Source organism: Piliocolobus tephrosceles, chromosome 6, assembly GCF_002776525.5.
Source record: "Piliocolobus tephrosceles isolate RC106 chromosome 6, ASM277652v3, whole genome shotgun sequence".
NCBI lineage: Eukaryota > Metazoa > Chordata > Mammalia > Primates > Cercopithecidae > Piliocolobus > Piliocolobus tephrosceles.
The window spans coordinates 125,270,679-125,274,983 of NC_045439.1; the positions used below are offsets into that span (position 1 = coordinate 125,270,679).

A 4,305-nucleotide genomic window follows, 5' to 3' on the forward strand; every position below is an offset into this window, starting at 1 on the left:
CTCTGTCTTCATAGTGCCAGGCACATGGCTAGCTCACAAGAGTACTCAGTAACCGTGTATTGAACTCAGTCATCACTCTGATCCTCTCAGTCTCCTTACTATTTATAACACAAGGAATTTCAGCTGAAAAATTTCTAAAATGCCCCCTGGTTCTGACACTTGTGTGACACAAGAAAAAACATCAGAGGGCTAGTAAGTAGCCAGCACCTTACTAGAATGTAAGGAGAGGCCTAATAGTAGACTCTGAAGGTGACTTGAAAGAATGGGAGCAGAGAATAAGCAACTATCCCCCAAAGACCCATTCTTTCAGGATACCCCAGGAGGGGTGAGCGAGGGTGCCAGAGAAGTTTGCCTGGGTTGCTGGCCTGAAGGACAGCAGCATCATGAGGGTAGTCTTTGAACTATAAGCGCCACCCCCATAGGGTTTTTCAAGCTTCAACCTTCAAACAGCTTCCTGGTGGTGAGAGACCTGTGGTCTGGACCCTGGTTCATGGCTCTGAGAAGCAGAGCTCCATCACATAGAATCCAATAGCCACACTCCTTTTGGGAAGCCCTGCTGTGTTTCCAGTTGCTAACCCTGTCTCCTGCCAGGTCCACTTTTCTTTTCTTTCTTTCTTTTTTTTTGTTTTTGCAAAACATTACACAATTTTTTATTATTAAATGAGAAAATCTCATTTGTTACATCGTCACATTGCTAGTCAGAGAAATGCTGCAGTGATGAAGAAAGTCAATGTTGGACCAACCCAAGTCCTCATTCCTACAACATTCATTTACAAAGAAATAATGTTCAACACAGCCCAACAAAACATTCTTGGTTTTCTTCGTATTGAAGTCCCCCAAAAAATCCTCTTCTAAATGGGGTATTTCACTACATAAATTATAGTTCTTCATTTTTACAATTCACCCCAAACTGTATGAGAGATGTATCACACTAAGATTTCTGAAGCTGTTAGGAAATCCTTCACACATCGTCGTCATCTGATGTGTCACTGCTACTTGTCTCTGTGTCATCATTCTCAGTTGTGGGTTTGAAAGTGCTGTTCTTCCAAGATCCAAACTTGAAGTCACAGATCAGGCCGTTTTTCAAAATACCATTTTTTCTCAGACCATTCTTCTGTAACTGTTCACTAATAACTTGGAATTCTCTCATTTCATCCTCAGTTAAGGGAGCACATGTTTCATCATTTTCACTGTCTTCCTGCCAGCCCATTTCCTTTAACATTCTGTGTTCTGCCTCAAGTGAACTTGAAAGAACATCAGTTTGTGGGAAGGTTGAAGACCGAATGATCTGCTGGGAAATCACCGAGGCATTGCCATTCTCTTGAGGAATTTCATTTTCATCGAAGTTTCGGTTTATATCCCTTTCTTGGTGAGTACTATTGCTGTTATGTAAATTAAATGAGTCGTCATCCTTCTCTGAGCCAGCACGGCTTTCATCTTCATGTTCCTCTTCTACTCTGTCTCTTTTCAATGCTTTCAAAACTTCACTCTTCTTATCAGTGCGCATTCGTGTCAGTTTGGTTAGACGAGGCTGCTGATTAAGTTTGTCAACAGGAGAAGAGGAATTTGAGCGATTACACTCTTTCACTGAATTTGTTGATGGACTAAAATTCTTGGCAGTTGATTTAAAAGCATTAAAGTTGCCAACACCATATGTGGACTCATGAGGGAAAGAAGTTCCAACTTTATTTTCTTTTGTTTGGCTTTTCCATTGTGTAGGTTTTGTAGGTGGAGCAGCAGGTTTAGGGACTAAACCTTTATAAACACTTGGACCAGTTCCATTCTTAACTGGCTGCGACGGAAGATTTCCTACTACTGGGAATCCAGATAGTTGTAAGTCTTTTGTATTACCTTTCTTAATGACCAGCATCCTTGGAGCTCTAGATTTAGGATTCGGAGGGTATTCCCACACACCTGCAGCTAAAGATTTATTGTGGTTTGGTTCTCTCTCATATTCAGGATTTAAAGATGGAAAATCCTCAGCTTCAAACTGTTTACGTTCTCTCTTGTCCTCTTTCCTCCCAGTTTCATTGTCAGGTATGTTGTTTTCATGTAGTCCTTGGCTTTTTCCAGAATGGAAAATACTGCTACAAGAACGGGAACTTCCACCATGGTATCCACCTCGATGATTTATGTTTTCTGTACCATTTCTTCCATGTGTACGCCATCCATTTTTTTCTTTCCTTCCAAAGTTACCTCCATTAGGACGTCCAACAGCAGAATCAAAGCCATCTGAAGAGTTGTGTCGTCGACGATTCACATCATAATGATTCTCTGTCCATGCAAAGTTTTCAGAATGCTTCTCAAAATTCAATGACGACTTTGTTGATGATGGTGGAGTAGGGAAATTAAGCCAGGCTGGAGCAAAGTCATGCTGCGCCATTTAGGTCCAGTCTCTCCAACTCAGTGAAACAAGGCTTCAACACCTCATGGCAAGTCCAAATTCCAACAGGACTGCACAGGAAGGTGTTGGTTTTTTCTTTGTAATCTTTGTTTTCCAGTTTGTATTTTTATTTTGTATCCTCTGAAATAATATCGAGGTTCTTTGAAGATACTTAACCTGTGACTATTTGACATAGAGTTACTTCAAGTCAGCTACCCATACTTCTGTTTTAAAGTTTTCATATGGCTATCTCCTGAATTAGGCAAGTTCTTTAGATTTAAGATCAGTCTTCTTTATTATTCCATGTACTTGCCACTGTTGTACTTGTCCACTCCAGATGAAATATCCAATTTACGACCCAAAAAGCAAAAACAAAAAGAAAATTTCACATCTGAAGAGCATTCCTAAATATCAGCATATACAGAGACACACACAGCTATCTCAATACTACCATGCTGCCGGGAAATTGCAACATCTTAAATTTCTACGTAAATAAAAGATAAAAGGAAAAATCTTCGGTATTCTTTCAATGTCTTCATTTAGAAAAAGTGTCCCATTGTGACATGAAAGAGCTGAAGTCAAAAATTCCTAAAACTTTCAATAAAGGTAAAAATAAACCGCCATGAAACTTCAGCAATACTCAGTCATTTGAAACTGCTGAAACTACTCAGTACACAAATCAACGTCTCTCACAGTTTCGGCTGAAGAACCCCAACAATGCGGTGGGGGAGGGGGAAGGCAAAATTACCACCAGCTGAAATACTGTAACCAGTTATATAATCCGTTTGAACCAAAATACTGAAGAAATGCTGCCTGGGTCTCTTTTTAAGTAGCTTGCTGAATTGTTCACTACTATCAATTCACTTCATAGACGATCCTTGCCAATTTTAATAAACTTCTGGGGCAAAATTATCCAAAAACATTGTAAATCCAAAAGGGCCACTTAAAATATCCGGGGCCTTCTACACAAAACCTAGAAGATGATCTTCATATTTGAGTAATTCATTCACCTTCTGCCCCACCAGAGGTGCCCCTGGCCTGGGGGTGTCGATGCGCCTGATCCCGGGAGAAGGTTTTCGATACACTTTTCTTTTCTATGTAGCTCTTTGAGGCCTTCCTAGGGTGCCCATTTGCACTATGAACTTGTCTCTGTGGGTTGACTGTCTCCCTTTGTTCCTCACTCCTGGATTCATCTTCATGAGGGAGAGGATGTTGTCTTCAACCCAACCAGAGCTGAGGGATATGGCTCCCTGGATACGCCAGCTCCCCTCATAGGCCGGCTGCCTTCTAAGACCTCTGACTTACCACAACAAGCCTGCATGCAGCCTTCAGCCCTCCTAGGAGTGACAAGGGCCACAACGATAAAAACAATCATAGTTAACTTTTACTAAGGATTTTCTATGTTCCAGTCACTGTTTCAAGTGCTCTATGTCTATTTTCTCATTTTTCAGCATGAAAAGGAGGTTTCCAATGCATTAACCTCATGACTATCCTATCTTCCTCAACCAGTTCTTGAAAAGAAACACTGGTCAGAGATAGAAACCCACAAAGAGCAAGTTAAGGAAAACATTAAAGCCAGTGTACTGCTACCCCTGGTGGAACACAGATGTGTGCAGAGGGTACACAGTCACAAGATAAATGTCTTCTTTACTATTTTACTAAAACTATCTTTTTTGGGGGGCGTGGGGAGTAATTTAAGGCATTATTTTTACAGAAAATAACATTGTATGATAGAAAAATTCAAATGAATTACATTAAAAAATTTTTAAAGATTTTCACTTTGAAATAATTTAAAATGTATATAAAAGTTACAGAAAGCATACACAAAGCCCCCCTATATGCTTCACCCAGTTCCCCAATTATTAGCATTTCTGAGCTATTTGAGAACAAGTTACAGACATGATGCTCATTACCCCTTAACA

The 4,305-nt window shown here is 40.2% G+C and overlaps 1 pseudogene across 1 annotated transcript; it reads right to left on the minus strand.

The window, feature by feature from the left end:
• Positions 1-626: 626 nt before the first annotated feature.
• On the minus strand, positions 627-3,460 carry LOC111554747 (annotated as a pseudogene). Its single transcript, XR_002735331.2, has one exon. The product of XR_002735331.2 is annotated as a vasculin pseudogene (transcript).
• Positions 3,461-4,305: the final 845 nt, after the last annotated feature.